Raw genomic sequence first — 18,225 nt, forward strand, 5'->3', positions numbered from 1 at the left:
TTTTTCGTTCCTTGCAACAGTGACATTCTCACGTTTTTTTTAAGTAGAAAATTTTTAATTTTTTTTCTTTTGTTTTTCGACTTTGATTATTATTAATCTTATGAACTTTGGTTAATTATTCTTTCGCGATATTATATTAAGTGACTAACTTTAGGTCATATTATATGTTGTAGACGGAAACTTCGTAGAAGGCGACTTTTAGTTGATATTGCTATACTTGGGACGCGTTCGAGGTAATTCACAATGTCCATCAACAACTAGAATCCCGTTAGGAATTATATGTGTTATGTGTAATACATGTAGTTATGTGATTCTATTTCTATGTTAAATGTATATTATGTGACAAAAATAATATTAGTACTACTGGTTATGACTAAAATTATCATTATATTTATAGTACATACTATCCCTACGTATAATACATTAGTATTTACTAGTATTTTGTTATTACTTTTGGATTTATAATGTACCTATTTATACCATCATGCTAAAAATTATACTAATGTTGGTAATGTAACTTAATGGGTACCACTATTGTGTTAATGATATTACGAACGGTATTATAAGTTGAGATTGTGACTCTATCTGGCTCTAATGATGAATGTATTGGTTATTATGAAGTATAACGTTGATTATTGTATTTCTATAAAGTGGTTAAATTGTGAAAAATATTTATTGAATTAAAGACGATCTTGTTAATGTGAGATTTGATGTGTCATAACTATTAAAATATATTAATCACGTAAAGTGGATATATTATTGAGGGAATCATCCGGTGGACTTGGATCCTCCATAAGTGATGAACAATACTTGATTTTATTTTGTTATAACTCTTTATTGTCTTTGTAACACCCCGATAATTCTCTCTTTCTAGAAAATACTTTTATAACAAATCTAGAGAATTACCCAGGCATTATCGCCCGTGTGATAACGTTTCGGCTTACTCAGAATTTTGCAGCGGAAAACTTATTAAAACAAAAATCAACTTTATTAAACTTATGAAACCAAATGATAATGTCAAACTTAAACACACCACTAAATAAACCTCAAACTTAAGTAAAGATGTTCCTACGAAAACAACTTAAATAATACTAATGTCACAAAAGCCTCTCAATTCCAGATTCCCCAATGGTATGCATCTTCGAACCTGTAATGTCAATGCTGTCTTGACTCTGCTCCCCCGAAGGATCACCACAGGATCAATAGGCAATGCCATGATCACAAACACAGACAAGCACGTAATCAGCAAAGCTGAGTACTACATATCAGACATAATTAATCCTAAACATGATACTACAAACATAACTTGCAGGAATAAATAATAACATAAGTAAGTAATACTCTGCAGACAACTTTTACTGAACTAAACTTAACCCAACTTTTATTACTTTAATGGAATAGTTATTGGACGAGTTGTCCTGCCAATAAAAATGAAATGGGGGGGCGACTCCGCATTTCAGAGTGACCTGCGATATCGAGGAACCTTTGAATAAAATGGGATGGTGATCAACCCATTCCTAGAAAAGCTATGGCACGCTCACCATAACCCACCCTTATGTCCAACTCCAGACGTGCACCAGTCTAAAGTCTATAACCTATTCTCGTTTCACTTTACGTCGCATTCATTTTAATACTTGTGTTGACACCACAACAACCAAATAGCACACAAGTCAATACTCACAAAATCATAACAAAATTCTTTTTATCTTTGGATTAACAAGTGTTCACAACTTATCAATCAAGACTCCTTTTATTTCTTTTTTCCTTTGTTGAACCTAGCCAACAGAAATCGTACCTTTATATAGGTATAATCCATACTTACCAAATAAGATCCACGGTTCTTATAAGATAAATAAATAACTCCAAGAATCTATGTAACACATGATTCCAACTTACTTAAATTAATCCACTTACGAATTAATACCAAACTGAACTTATTGCTTGCATCAAACTTCCATACAAACAAGTCATACTACATACATATTCTCAGTTTACATGTAGCACACAGGCAAGTAACATGTAAAGTAATTCAGTAAATCATATACATGAACAACAAGGTCCTATACATGATACTAATAAATAAAAACATCCCTAAGGCATGTTTCTAAACCATATAGCACGTAGACTATGTACGTACCTTTATATACTAGCCTGTAGGCCACTTTTAAAACGTTAAAAGTCTCCTACGAAAGATTCTCCGCCTAAAAATTAATATAAACTAAAATCAATACTCTTAATTAAAAATACAGCAACTTTAAAATATTTAAAATCCCTTTAAATATATTCAAAAGCTTATTTTAATATCAAAACTTCAATAACTTTTAATTCCTAGCATAGTACTACCATACTAGTAATTAAAAATCTTAAAACTCCATTAATAAAACTCTTTCTAAAATTCCAGCAACTTTTAAAATCATAAAACCTTCTTTAAACGTATATAAACATGTTTAAAATCATAATCTAAATCAATCTCATAGTATCTAATATGCTACTATGGTTTTATAGTAATTAAAACTCTAAAAATCCATGCTTTAATGATTAAAACTTCAATCTAAAAATAATAACAAATCGAAAATATTAATATTCAATATATAATATATATGAAGTCAATATATAAGAAAACGAGGAAAAGAATCAAAAAGAAAAGGGAAAAATAGAGAAATACCGAAATCGCGAGTGAAATATGGCAGCAGAATTGTGAAACTTGCAGAGGCCATAACTGATAGAATAAGAATCGGAATTGAGTGATTCTTGAGCCTAACTTCAATAACTTTTCGAGATCTACAACTTTCAAGAAGGAAGTTTTGGCTAAAAATAAACGGAACTATGAGAAATCTGGCCAATCAGATTCGGGTGAGAGAAAAAACGAGTGAAGAGAGAAAAGAAAACCATGAGGAGAGAGAATAGAAAGTGGCGAAATTATTGAGTGTAGGAGAGAGAAAATAATCTTTTGTGAATAAAATAATTGGGTTTTAGGATATTTACAAAAAGACTAATCCTTTTTGGTTTAGGAAAAGAGATAAGATTAGAATTTAGGAAAGAGATAAGATTTAAAATTTATTTGATGACTAAAAAGATGATCAACTTAGGACTTTAATCATCAATAGGACTCTTTTCCTTTTTATCCTTTTAGGAGTTTCGATTCCATTAAACTTCTTTTTAAATAAATACTTTTAATACTTAACTCTTTTATTAAGACATGCTTAATTAAATATTTTCAATTTTATTAAGCTATGAAAATATTTTTAGTTGCTTTTAAAAATAGTCAACCCTTTTTAAAAGTCAAATCATTTTCCAAACTCATTTAGATTTAAATATAATTACATAAATACTTTAATATATTTATGAAAATCCTTTAAAATTGTGGGGGATTACAGTCTACCCCCTTAAAAGAAGTTTCGTCCCGAAACTTAACACAAAACCCTCGTACTTTCAAAAGTTTGAAGTCAACATTTCGAAAACTTTTGGAGAAAAGGTAGTGCTTCTCGTGCACTTTCCCATTTTTAAAACACTTGTGTTACTTACGAACACTTTTCTTATGCGGAGACTCTACTTCTTTTGCACTAACATGTGCAAATTGCCCAACATAGGCATACATATACATGAAAATCTCATAAAAATAGACAAAAAGCGCGAAATTTATCGCATTCTACCCCCCTTAAAGAAAACGAGTTACGCCCTCGTAACTCACCTCAAGGAATAGGTCTGGATACTTTTTCTTCATATCCTCTTCGGCTTCCCACGTTGCCTCTTCTAACTCGTGGTTAGACCAAAGAACTTTGACAATATGAACATCCTTGTTACGCGTACTACGCACTTTCCTGTCGAGAATCTTGACAGGTCTTTCCTCATAAGTGAGGCTACTATCTATCTGAACTCGTTCAGGCTCTAACACATGGCGCTCATCAGGGATATAGCGCTTAGTTGGGATATATGAAATACATCATGCATCTTTTCAAACTCCATTGGCAACGCCAATCTATAAGCTACTTTCCCAATGCGCTCCAAAATCTCATATGGGCCTACATATTTAGCACTCAGCTTGCCCTTTTTCCCAAATCTCATAACGCCTTTGGTGGGTGATACTTTCAGGAATACTTTATCACCTACAGCGAACTCATCTTCGCGCCGTTTTAAGTCTGCATAACTCTTCTGCCTATCTTGCGCAGCTTGAATTCGAGCCTGAATCAATCTAACGTTCTTGACGGTCTCCTCAATGAATTCTGTCCCCAAAATACATTCTCACTATAGTCATTCCAGCAAATGGGACTTCTACACTTCCGTCCATATAACGCCTCAAAAGGTGCCATCTTGATACTCGCATGGTAACTATTATTGTAAGAGAACTCAATTAAATCTAATTGGTCCTCCCAACTCCCTTGAAAATCTATAGCACAAGCCCGCAACATGTCTTCCATAGTTTGGTTAGTCCTCTCAGTCTGACCATCGGTCGCAGGGTGAAAGGCGGTACTCATCTTTAATGTTGTCCCAAGGTTTGATTGGACCTTTTTCCAAAACTTTGATAGAAATCTAGAGTCACGATCCGAGATAATGTCCTTTGGAACTCCGTGCAATCTCACTACATGCTTGATATAGGTTGTCGCGAGTTGCTTCTTCTTCCATATCTCCTTAATAGGTATGAAAAGCGGACTTGGTCAGTCTATCCACTATAATCCAAATGGTATCATTTCCACTCCTCGACTTGGGTAAGACAGTCACAAAGTCCATAGAAATCGAATCCCACTTCCATCCAGGAACCTCTAGTGGTTGGACTTTCCCCATGGGTCTCTTATGGTCTATAAATATCTTACAAGTTGCTCCATAAAGATAATGTCTCCAAATCTTCAAAGCAAACACTATGGCAGCTAACTCTAGATCATGGGTAGGGTAATTAGCCTCGTAAGGTTTTAGTTGACGCGATGCATAAGCTATTACCTTACCATTCTGTTGCAACACACAACCCAAACCATTCTTTGAAGCATCACTATAGACCTCAAATCCCTCATTCCCATCAGGTAAGGTTAAGACAGGTGCAGTGGTTAAACGATCCTTCAAGATCTGGAAAGCTTCCTCACACTTCTCATTCCACTCAAACTTGGACTCCTTTTTCATCAGATTAGTCATAGGTCTTGCTATTTTCGAGAAATCTCTCACAAATCTCCTATAGTAGCCAGCTAAACCCAAGAAACTCCTAATGTCAGTCACACTCTTTGAGTTGGCCACTCACTCACAGCTTGAATCTTAGCAGGATCTACAGAGACTCCTTCCTTAGACACAAAATGACCCAAGAATGCTACTTTCTCCAAACGAAATTCACACTTAGAGAACTTGGCATATAGTTGGTTCTTCCTCAAGGTTTCCAAGATAATCCTCAAATGTTCATCATGCTCGGTTTCATTCCTCGAATATATCAAAATGTCATCAATGAAAACCACTACGAACTTATCTAAAAACTCGTGAAAGATTTTGTTCATCAAGTCCATAAATATAGCAGGAGCATTGGTTAACCCAAATGGCATTACAGTGAACTCGTAGTGACCATAACGTTTGGGTTAACCCAAATGGCATTACAGTGAACTCGTAGTGACCATAACGTTTGAGTTCACTGTAATGCCATTTGGGTTAACCAATGCTCCTGCTATATTTATGGACTTGATGAACAAAATCTTTCACGAGTTTTTAGATAAGTTCGTAGTGGTTTTCATTGATGACATTTTGATATATTCGAGGAATGAAACCGAGCATGATGAACATTTGAGGATTATCTTGGAAACCTTGAGGAAGAACCAACTATATGCCAAGTTCTCTAAGTGTGAATTTCGTTTGGAGAAAGTAGCATTCTTGGGTCATTTTGTGTCTAAGGAAGGAGTCTCTGTAGATCCTGCTAAGATTCAAGCTGTGAGTGAGTGGCCAACTCCAAAGAGTGTGACTGACATTAGGAGTTTCTTGGGTTTAGCTGGCTACTATAGGAGATTTGTGAGAGATTTCTCGAAAATAGCAAGACCTATGACTAATCTGATGAAAAAGGAGTCCAAGTTTGAGTGGAATGAGAAGTGTGAGGAAGCTTTCCAGATCTTGAAGGATCGTTTAACCACTGCACCTGTCTTAACCTTACCTGATGGGAATGAGGGATTTGAGGTCTATAGTGATGCTTCAAAGAATGGTTTGGGTTGTGTGTTGCAACAGAATGGTAAGGTAATAGCTTATGCATCGCGTCAACTAAAACCTTACGAGGCTAATTACCCTACCCATGATCTAGAGTTAGCTGCCATAGTGTTTGCTTTGAAGATTTGGAGACATTATCTTTATGGAGCAACTTGTAAGATATTTATAGACCATAAGAGACCCATGGGGAAAGTCCAACCCACTAGAGGTTCCTGGATGGAAGTGGGATTCGATTTCTATGGACTTTGTGACTGTCTTACCCAAGTCGAGGAGTGGAAATGATACCATTTGGATTATAGTGGATAGACTGACCAAGTCCGCTGTTTTCATACCTATTAAGGAGATATGGAAGAAGAAGCAACTCGCGACAACCTATATCAAGCATGTAGTGAGATTGCACGGAGTTCCAAAGGACATTATCTCGGATCGTGACTCTAGATTTCTATCAAAGTTTTGGAAAAAGGTCCAATCAAACCTTGGAACAACATTAAAGATGAGTACCGCCTTTCACCCTGCGACCGATGGTCAGACTGAGAGGACTAACCAAACTATGGAAGACATGTTGCGGGCTTGTGCTATAGATTTTCAAGGGAGTTGGAGGACCAATTAGATTTAATTGAGTTCTCTTACAATAATAGTTACCATGCGAGTATCAAGATGGCACCTTTTGAGGCGTTATATGGACGGAAGTGTAGAAGTCCCATTTGCTGGAATGACTATAGTGAGAATGTAGTTTTGGGACAGAATTCATTGAGGAGACCGTCAAGAACGTTAGATTGATTCAGGCTCGAATTCAAGCTGCGCAAGATAGGCAGAAGAGTTATGCAGACTTAAAACGGCGCGAAGATGAGTTCGCTGTAGGTGATAAAGTATTCCTGAAAGTATCACCCACCAAAGGCGTTGTGAGATTTGGGAAAAAGGGCAAGCTGAGTGCTAAATATGTAGGCCCATATGAGATTTTGGAGCGCATTGGGAAAGTAGCTTATAGATTGGCGTTGCCAATGGCGTTTGAAAAGATGCATGATGTATTTCATATATCCCAACTAAAGCGCTATATCCCTGATGAGCTCCATGTGTTAGAGCCTGAACGAGTTCAGATAGATAGTAGCCTCACTTATGAGGAAAGACCTGTCAAGATTCTCGACAGGAAAGTGCGTAGTACGCGTAACAAGGATGTTCATATTGTCAAAGTTCTTTGGTCTAACCACGAGTTAGAAGAGGCAACGTGGGAAGCCGAAGAGGATATGAAGAAAAAGTATCCAGACCTATTCCTTGAGGTGAGTTACGAGGCGTAACTCGTTTTCTTTAAAGGGGGTAGAATGCGATAAATTTCGCGCTTTTTGTCTATTTTTATGAGATTTTCATGTATATGTATGCCTATGTTGGGCAATTTGCACATGTTAGTGCAAAAGAAGTAGAGTCTCCGCATAAGAAAAGTGTTCGTAAGTAACACAAGTGTTTTAAAAATGGGAAAGTGCACGAGAAGCACTACCTTTTCTCCAAAAGTTTTCGAAATGTTGACTTCAAACTTTTGAAGAAGCAACTCGCGTCAACTTATGATACCACTTTGTAACACCCCGATAATTCTCTCTTTCTAGAAAATACTTTTATAACAAATCTAGAGAATTACCCAGGCATTATCGCCCGTGTGATAACGTTTCGGCTTACTCAGAATTTTGCAGCGGAAAACTTATTAAAACAAAAATCAACTTTATTAAACTTATGAAACCAAATGACAATGTCAAACTTAAACACACCACTAAATAAACCTCAAACTTAAGTAAAGATGTTCCTACGAAAACAACTTAAATAATACTAATGTCACAAAAGCCTCTCAATTCCAGATTCCCCAATGGTATGCATCTTCGAACCTGTAATGTCAATGCTGTCTTGACTCTGCTCCCCCGAAGGATCACCACAGGATCAATAGGCAAAGCCATGATCACAAACACAGACAAGCACGTAATCAGCAAAGCTGAGAGTACTACATATCAGACATAATTAATCCTAAACATGATACTACAAACATAACTTGCAGGAATAAATAATAACATAAGTAAGTAATACTCTGCAGACAACTTTTACTGAACTAAACTTAACCCAACTTTTATTACTTTAATGGAATAGTTATTGGACGAGTTGTCCTGCCAATAAAAATGAAATGGGGGCGCGACTCCGCATTTCAGAGTGACCTGCGATATCGAGGAACCTTTGAATAAAAAGGGATGGTGATCAACCCATTCCTAGAAAAGCTATGGCACGCTCACCATAACCCCAACCCTTATGTCCAACTCCAGACGTGCACCAGTCTAAAGTCTATAACCTATTCTCGTTTCACTTTACGTCGCATTCATTTTAATACTTGTGTTGACACCACAACAACCAAATAACACACAAGTCAATACTCACAAAATCATAACAAAATTCTTTTTATCTTTGGATTAACAAGTGTGCACAACTTATCAATCAAGACTCCTTTTATTTCTTTTTATCCTTTGTTGAACCTAGCCAACAGAAATCCGTACCTTTATATAGGTATAATCCATACTTACCAAATAAGATCCACGGTTCTTATAAGATAAATAAATAATCTCCAAGAATCTATGTAACACATGATTCCAACTTACTTAAATTAATCCACTTACGAATTAATACCAAACTGAACTTATTTGCTTGCATCAAACTTCCATACAAACAAGTCATACACATACATATTCTCAGTTTACATGTAGCACACAGGCAAGTAACATGTAAAGTAATTATAGTAAATCATATACATGAACAACAAGGTCCTATACATGATACTAATAAATAGAAACATCCCTAAGGCATGTTCCTAAACCATATAGCACGTAGACTATGTACGTACCTTTATATACTAGCCTGGAGGCCACTTTTAAAACGTTAAAAGTCTCCTACGAAAGATTCTCCGCCTAAAAATTAATATAAACTAAAATCAATACTCTTAATTAAAAATACGGCAACTTTAAAATATTTAAAATCCTCTTTAAATATATTCAAAAGCTTATTTTAATATCAAAACTTCAATAACTTTTAATTCCTAGCATAGTACTACCATACTAGTAATTAAAAATCTTAAAACTCCACTAATAAAACTCTTTCCAAAATTCCAGCAACTTTTAAAATCATAAAACCTTCTTTACACGTATATAAACATGTTTAAAATAATAATCTAAATCAATCTCATAGTATCTAATATGCTACTATGGTTTTATAGTAATTAAAACTCTAAAAATCCATGCTTTAATGATTAAAACTTCAATCTAAAAATAATAACAAATCGAAAATATTAATATTCAATATATAATATATATGAAGTCAATATATAAGAAAACGAGGAAAAGAATCAAAAAGGAAAACGGGGAAAAATAGAGAAATACCGAAATCGCGAGTGAAATATGGCAGCAGAATTGTGAAACTTGCAGAGGCCATAACTGATAGAATAAGAATCGAAATTGAGTGATTCTTGAGCCTAACTTCAATAACTTTTCGAGATCTACAACTTTCAAGAAGGAAGTTTTGGCTAAAAATAAACGGAACTATGAGAAATCTGGCCAATCAGATTCGGGTGAAAGAAAAAACGAGTGAAGAGAGGAAAAAGAAAACCATGAGGAGATAGATATAGAAAGTGGCGAAATTATTGAGTGTGAGGAGAGAGAAAATAATCTTTCTGTGAAATAAAATAATTGGGTTTTAGGATATTTACAAAAAGACTAATCCTTTTTGGTTTAGGAAAAGAGATAAGATTAGAATTTAGGAAAAGAGATAAGATTTAAAATTTATTTGATGACTAAAAAGATGATCAACTTAGGACTTTAATCATCAATAGGACTCTTTTCCTTTTTATCCTTTTAGGAGTTTCGATTCCATTAAACTTCTTTTTAAATAAATACTTTTAATACTTAACTCTTTTATTAAGACATGCTTAATTAAAATATTTTCAATTTTATTAAGCTATGAAAATATTTTTAGTTGGCTTTTAAAAATAGTCAACCCTTTTTAAAAGTCAAATCATTTTCCAAACTCATTTGGATTTAAATATAATTACATAAATACTTTAATATATTTATGAAAATCCTTTAAAATTGTGGGGGATTACAGTCTTCCTCCTAATACTATTGCTGTATATTGCGGATACCCATTAGATTAGTGAGGGGTGTGCACACTAGGGACGTTCTGCAAAACAATACTGGCCATTACTCTAAATTTATTTGGGTGACGACCCATGTTGAAGTAGGTGGTTACTAGGATTAGTCTCGGCCTACTGACGTTCAATTCCCCTCTAATAATTAAATTTGTTGTTGTATGACCCCATACAAACTTGAAATAATTGAAATGGTTAAGCATATTATCCACTTGTCTGTATTATGTTATACTTGTCTGTATTACGTTATACTTGTCTGTATTATGCTATAAAAATTATTTTCCAAATATAACTATTATTATTATTATTTTACGGGATGGAATTGTAATTACTTAGCTTTTGCTAATTTTTGTGTATTTGTTTTCTTTCTTCTTTTCCCTGTTTATATTGTGCAGGTTGGTGAAAAGGACTACGTTGCAGGAATGAGTGAATGTATAGTTTTTAAATTCACCTAGTTTAATAAATATTATAGTACTGTTATTTGAGATTGTTTATTTTTGGATTGGTTTAAATTAGACAAATTAGTTTGGTTTATTTTGATACTTTGGTTTGTAAGTTAAATTTGTATTTCTAATCAGTAGCCGTGCATTTATTTTTAACAATAGATGTGGCGGTAACACCCTAAAGGTCTGGTCAGATATTTTAATGAAAAATGAATGTTTTATGAATTTTGGAAACCAAAGTTTTGGGGTGTTACAAATTGGTATTCAGATCTTAGGTTATGATAAATTAATATAAATTAGGAGTTAATAAAATGTGTTAAATAATTACGAATCTAAGGTTAAATAATATAGGTATTAATAAATTAAAAAATGAACATTAAAATAAATTGTGAGAGTGGGATCGAAAATGGTTTATGTGCTTTACTATGAAAGCACTTATTTCAGGTGCTTATTGATTGTTTCTTTTCGTTCTTATATGTTTAGATGCTGAGACAAAATATAACTACAAGAAAATGTTGTGCTCGAAAGATCATTTCACCATAGGATTTAGAATTTATATTTATAATAAGGTCTATAGACTAAGTTCTTTAGTAGTATTAGAAATTCTCTAAGTTCCTCTATATGTGTTTTTATAATAATTATTACGAATTTTATTACTTGACTATTTTATTTTGAGTTGAGTAGAGTTTAAGTTCTTATTATAATTGTTGCTTACTTGTCAAATATGTAGAAGCATGAAAAGATTGTCTTGCAATGTTATGATGAAATATATTTTGTTGAGGCATGTAATTTTCTTATGATGAAAGTTAGTATTGAATAAATAAAACTATGTGCAAGACTATGTATGGGTGAATAGATGTAGTAATACCAATGCTAATGTGCAGAAATTGTATGCAAACCTATCAAGTACACTAGATCTCGTAGGAGGACTTTTGAACAAATTGCTTGGGAGACCGAGATCTCTTGAATAACTTTCGCAACGTATGGGTTTAGTGTTGCAAAAACCAATTAGGGAATAATGGTGGAGAGGACCCACAAGCTGCTATGGCAAAGAAGTTAGCAACCCTTAAACCTCCAATTTTGGTAGGAAAAGAAGACTCCTTACTCTTAGAGAACTGGCTAAGAGACTTTGATAAGTTGTTCACTGCTACTGGGACACCTGAAGCTCAAAAAGTAGACCAAACTACCTTCTATTTGAGGGAGGATGCAAACACTTGGTGGGAGAGTGAAGAACCTATTGTTAGAGCTCTGAAAACTTTAATTGGGATGCTTTGAAGGTTGCTATCAAGGATAGATTTTTCCCCGAACATATTAGGAGGTAGAAATACAACGAGTTCATTAGATTTAACAAGGGAGGTACTATGTCTGTGCAAGAGTATGCCCAAAAGTTTAATGAGTTGGCTAGATTTTGTCCGACTGTGAGGAGGAATGTATGGGAGGAATAAGAGAAAAGACCCACCTAACAAAAAAAAATGACCATGAAAATGACAAGAAACGTCAATATGGGGGTAAAAATAATAATGGGGGCAATAATCACACTAATGGTGGTGGTAATTATCAAAGGAAATTGTAGCAACTACCAAGGTCAGGGGAGATCAAACCAGCAGGGATCCCGTACCCATAACCCTACTTGTAGGAAGTGTAACAAAAGCCACCCAGGATTTACCTGTCAAGGAGACCTAATAACTTGTTATGCTTGTGGAGAGATAGGACATAAGGCTAATTAGGGTCCCAAGCGTCAGAATAATGGACAAAATAGGAACAATGGGAATAGGAATGGTCATGGGCCTAATCAGAACCAGAACAGCAACAACTATCCCTATAACAATAACAACTCCTAGGGTCAGACTTCGAATGCTCAAGGAGGGAACAATACTCAACATAATGGTCAGAATAACAATCCAGCAAATAGAGGAAACAATAATCAAAACGACAATGGAAATGGCGCTCGAGGCAACAATGGAAGAATCTATGTTATGAACTAGAATGAAGCAGACACCAACGCCAATGTTGTGACGGTTACTTTCCTTGTACACTCTAACCCTGCTTACTTGCTTTTTGATTCTAGGGCGTCTCATTCTTTGATAGCTAGTTCATTTAATTTGTTGAAAAGTTAGGTCTAAAACCCTCAATCTAGTGTCAAACTTTCATTACAATACCTTCAGGAGAAGTAGTTCCTTGTAGTTTCCTATACCAAGACATACCTATTATCATATTAGGATCTGATTTGCCTGCTGATCTTATTCAGTTTGACCTACCCGACTTTGATGTAATATTAGGAATGGATTGGCTTGCTAAGTATAAAGCTAGGATAGAGGGTCATAACCAAAAGGTGTCTCTTAGGGGGCCAAAGGGAAATAGAATATCCTATCAAGGAATTGTTTCTAAAACTGGAGTCAGTACTGTGCCAGCCATGTCATTCAAAACCTATATTAGGAAGGATTACCCCATCTATTTATGCCATGTGAAAGATGCGAATGTAGAGGATGGAGAGATATCTCAAATACCTGTGGTGAGTGAGTTCCAATATGTTTTTCTAGAAGATATTCCAGGGATGCCGCCAGTGAGATAAATGGATTTTAAAATTGACCTAGTGCCTGAGATTGGAGCTATTCTAAGGCACCATATAGGATGGCACCTGTAGAGATGTAAGAGTTGAAAGTGCAATTGGATGAATTGTTGGAGAAAGGGTACATTAGGCCAAGTGTGTCACCTTGGGGAGCACCTATGTTATTTGTTCGAAAGAAGGATGGAACCTTGAGGTTGTGTATTGATTACAGAGAGTTGAATAATGTCACAATAAAGAATAAGTACCCATTGCCTAGGATTGAGGATTTATTTGATCAACATGAGGGTGCTGGAATTTTCTCTAAGATTGATTTGAGGTCTGGGTATCACCAATTGAGAATTGCAGAGGAAGATATATCAAAGACAGCGTTTCGTACGGGGTATGGGCATTATGAGTTCGCAGTGATGCCATTTGGACTCACTAATGCACCGGCAACATTTATGGACCTTATGAATAGGACTTTTCAGCAGTATTTAGATAAATTTGTGGTGGTGTTCATAGATGATATATTGGTGTATTCGAAGGACAAAAAAGAGCATGAAGGTCATTTAAGAAAAGTTTTGGAGATACTTCGAGAGAAAAAGTTGTATGCTAAGTTATCAAAATGTGAGTTTTGGCTTGCAAAAGTAGCATTTTTAGGTCATGTGATTTCGAAAGAAGGTGTTGCTATAGATCCGTCAATGATACAAGCCATAACAGAATGGGCAAGGCCTAGTAATGTGATTGAGATTAGAAGTTTCTTAGGACTTGTTGGCTACTATAGGAGACTGCATGGAGTACCAAAGGATATCGATTCAGATAGAGACTTGAGATTTTTGTCCAAGTTAGGAGAGGTTACAACAAGCATTTGGGACATTGCTCAAGTTTAGTACAACTTTTCACCCTGCAGCAGATGGACAGACAGAGAGAACAATTCAAACTTTGGAGGATATGTTAAGAGCATGCGTGATAGACTTTGTAGGATCTTGGGATGATTATTTACCAACTATAGAGTTTTCGTATAACAACAGTTATCACTCAAGCATAAAGATGGCACCGTATGAAACATTGTATGGGCGAAGATGTAGGAGTTCTTTGTGTTGGAGTGACATAAGTGAGACGATGACTTTAGGGCCTGAGATGATTGAAGAAACAATGAAACAAGTTAGGCTTATTCAGGTTCACATGAGGGCAGCTCAAGATAGACAAAAGGCTTATGCAGATCATAATAGAAGAGAGATGGAATTTGAGGTTGGGGAGAAGGGTTTGCTAAAAGTGTCACCAACAAAGGGGGTCATGAGATTTGGTAGGAAAGGAAAGTTGAGTCCGCGTTACATTGGACCATATGAGATCTTTGAGCGAATTGGGGAAGTAACATATATATTAGCCTTATCAATGGAGTTAGTTAATGTCCATAACGTCTTTCATGTGTCTCAACTTCGAAAACATGTCCATGATCCTACCCATATCATTCAACCTGAAACCATTGAGCTAGATGAGACCTTATCGTTTGAACAACGCCCAGTTAAGATCCTAGATACCAAAACGAGAAGTACTTGAAACAAGGCGGTAAAATTAGTCAAGGTGTTATGGTCAAGTCAAACTTCTGAAGAGGCTACATGGGAAGTCGAAAAGGATATGAAAAACCAATATCCCGAACTTTTTCAGCAACTACGCTTGAGTTTCGGGGATGAAACTCTTTAAGGGGGGTAGACTGTAATCCCCCACAATTTTAAAGAACTTTCATAAATAAATTAAAGTATTTATGTAGTTATATTTAAATCCAAATGAGTTTGGAAAATGATTTGACTTTTAAAAAGGGTTGACTATTTTAAAAGTCAACTGAAATTATTTTTCATAGTTTAATAAAATTTGAAATATTTTAATTAAGCATGTTTTGATAAGAGTTTTAAATATTAAAGGTATATTGAAAAGGTAGTTAATGGAATCGAAAGCCCAAAAAGTGATAAAAGGGAAAGAGTCATTTGATGACTATAGTTTTAAATAGCCCATCTTATTAGTCATCAAGTTTCATTAATTAAATTCTATTTTCCTAAGCCCACAAGTAAAAGCCTTTATATAAATATCCTAAAAACCCAAAATACTTTCACCCTACACTTTATTTTTCCTTCTCTTCTCACGTGTTTTTCTCTCTCTCTACTCGGCATTCTCTCTCTCCTGCTTGTGCGTCGTTTTCCTTCGGTTTCTCTCTCAAAAGTTCGTTTCTTCTTCTTCAAGTGACGTTTCTTGTTCGTCACAAATCTTTTCAAGAGCCAAAATATTGCTGCCGTCGGTCCCTCCTTGGTACCACTGCTGTCCGGCGCCCCTTTTTACTCCATTGTTGTGGTTGTTTTCTTTCTTCCTCTCTAAGATTCCATTAAAGTACTAGTTTTTATGTTATTTTATTATTATTTATCATATTTGCAAATTAAATTACTGTTTTATATGCACATATATTTTCGGTAATCATGAATATTATTATAATAAATTTCAGATTTATTATGTTAAGTTTATTTTAATTTTTAATCATGAAATTTATAGTTTTTAGGGTTTTTTAATTTCTAGAAACTATATATATAAAGTATAAATCATGAGATTTACTTAGTTCGTAGTTTTAAATGTGTTGAGTATATTTTCAGAAGATTTATTAAATATTATAAGTGCTGTAATTTCAGAAAAGAACTATTTAGAGAGTTTTAAAGGATTTTTAATCACTAGAATAGTTGTACTATACTAAGGATTAAAAATAACGTAAGTTGGCACGTAAAAACGATTTTAAAACACGTTTTAAGGTGGTTTTGATCGTTTTAAAGCTGCTGGAATTTTTAGTTCAAGTTATTAATTTTTATTACGTTATTTTCTAGGTGGAGACTACGTTGTAGGGGACTTTTAACGACTTAAAAGTGGCCTACAGGCTAGTGTATTCAAGGTACGTACATTATTTACGTGCTATGTGATTTAGAAGTATGCTCTAAGAGTATTTTAATATTAGTATCATGTATAAGAACTTGTTTGTTCATATATGTGGATGTTGGAATTTATTTTACATGTTATGTACCTATGTGCAGCGTGTGATTGAGAAGTGATTATTTTTTCAGATTATAAATGTTTGTATGGAATGATTGATGCAAGCATGTTGAGTAGTTTATTTATTAATTCGTGAGTGAATTAATATAAGTTAGGTGAATCATGTGTTACATGTATTCTTTGAGTATTATTTACTATCTTATAAGGACCGTGGACCTTATTTGGTAAGTTACAAGGTATACCTATATAAAGGTAAAGTTTATTGTTAGCGAGGTTCAACAAGTAAGTTGGTAAAGGTTGAAAAGGAAAAGAGTCTTGGTTGATAAGTTGTGATCACTTGTTAATCCAAAGATAAAAAGGAATTCTGTTATGATTGTGTGATTATTAATTAGGAAAAATTGTCAAGAATAAGTCAACCTTTGCGTTGACCGCTTTTAACAAGTCAACCTTCGTTTATTCCAGTAGCAAGTAAAGCTTGTACATGAATTAGCTTTTAACAAGTTTTTTTTTAAATGGTAACCTGCAATAACAGGTTCCAACAGGTAAGTAAAGATCCATTAGGTTTATTGCAATTAATCTTTAAATTTTTTCCCGCCTGTTATAAAACCTACCCAATTGCTTCGTCCTCCCTCTTTCATACTCTGCTTCTTCATCATGCATCTTCACAATAGTTCAATACAAACCTTACAGTGGTCATCGAAAATCCATCCATCGCCGAGTTTGATCTCCATCATCTTCACAACCTCTTGAACCTAAAAACAAAACAGTGTCCCAAAAGAAAAAGCTAAACATACAGAGCAACCATCTCAATCTTGTCTAAACACACAATAACATCACCAACATTAAGTAAAATCTCAACCTTCTTCCTCTGAGCTGGAGGATCACAACTCGATACAACGATAACACGGTCCTTTTCGAGAGATGGCAAATAAATCACCCTCTCGTGGTGCCAACCCTGTAAAATTAAATCAGCAAACTCAACCAAATTTGGACAAAAGATTCATAGTTTTATTAGCTTAACAATTGCAAAACGCACCTTAAATGGGATTCCATGAGCATAATTCTTGTGAAATGTACTGTGAACCTTCTCATCAATTTCATCTCCTTTTGCATACTTAATCCCACAAATCTTACATGTATGAAGAAGAAAATCAGATTGACCTAATTCCAAATAAAACTGGGCATAGTTTCTCTTCTTGTTTAAAATCTTCCCTTTTAAATTCTCACACTTTCGTTTTTTTCTCTTCAAAACTTTTTTCCCCAACTAACCCATCACTTGTCGATTCTCCTACCCTAAAATTTAGAGTCCAATTCTCAAATTAGACTTAAATACATGATCTGGGTATTAATTAAATGTAGAAAAATTGAGCTTAAAATGAGTAATAATTTGGGAAAAGAAGTGAATTACCTGGTAATTTGACGGGTGTATTTGATTCGAATCCCTGGTTATTTTTGTGCCTTAATTCCGTCGAATAAAGTATCGAAATTATAGGTATGTGGTGCAGATTGAGGAGTAGATGAGTGCTTGAAAAAGGATTCGATTGTTTTCTGCATTTCTTTATAGTTACTTAAAAATCAGCAATTTCTAACAGGTGGGAAAAAATTTAAAGATTAATTGCAATAAACCTAACGGATCTTTACTTACCTGTTGGAACCTACTATTGCAGGTTACCATTTAAAAAAGCTTGTTAAAAGCTAATTCATGTACAAGCTTTACTTGCTACTGGAATAAACGAAGGTTGACTTGTTAAAAGCGGTCAACGCAAAGGTTGACTTATTCTTGACAATTTTTCCTATTAATTATGTGTTATTTGCTTGGTTGGTGTCAACACAAGTAATAAAATGTAATTAATGTAAAGTGCAACGAGAATAAGTTA

At 34.6% G+C, this 18,225-nt stretch overlaps 1 pseudogene; it reads right to left on the reverse strand.

The window, feature by feature from the left end:
- Positions 1–16,856: 16,856 nt before the first annotated feature.
- Positions 16,857–17,902, reverse strand: LOC125498619 (protein CHROMOSOME TRANSMISSION FIDELITY 7-like; annotated as a pseudogene).
- Between the last annotated feature and the right edge of the window lie 323 nt (positions 17,903–18,225).

This window comes from Beta vulgaris, chromosome 6, assembly GCF_026745355.1.
Source record: "Beta vulgaris subsp. vulgaris cultivar EL10 chromosome 6, EL10.2, whole genome shotgun sequence".
NCBI classification, from domain to species: domain Eukaryota; kingdom Viridiplantae; phylum Streptophyta; class Magnoliopsida; order Caryophyllales; family Amaranthaceae; genus Beta; species Beta vulgaris.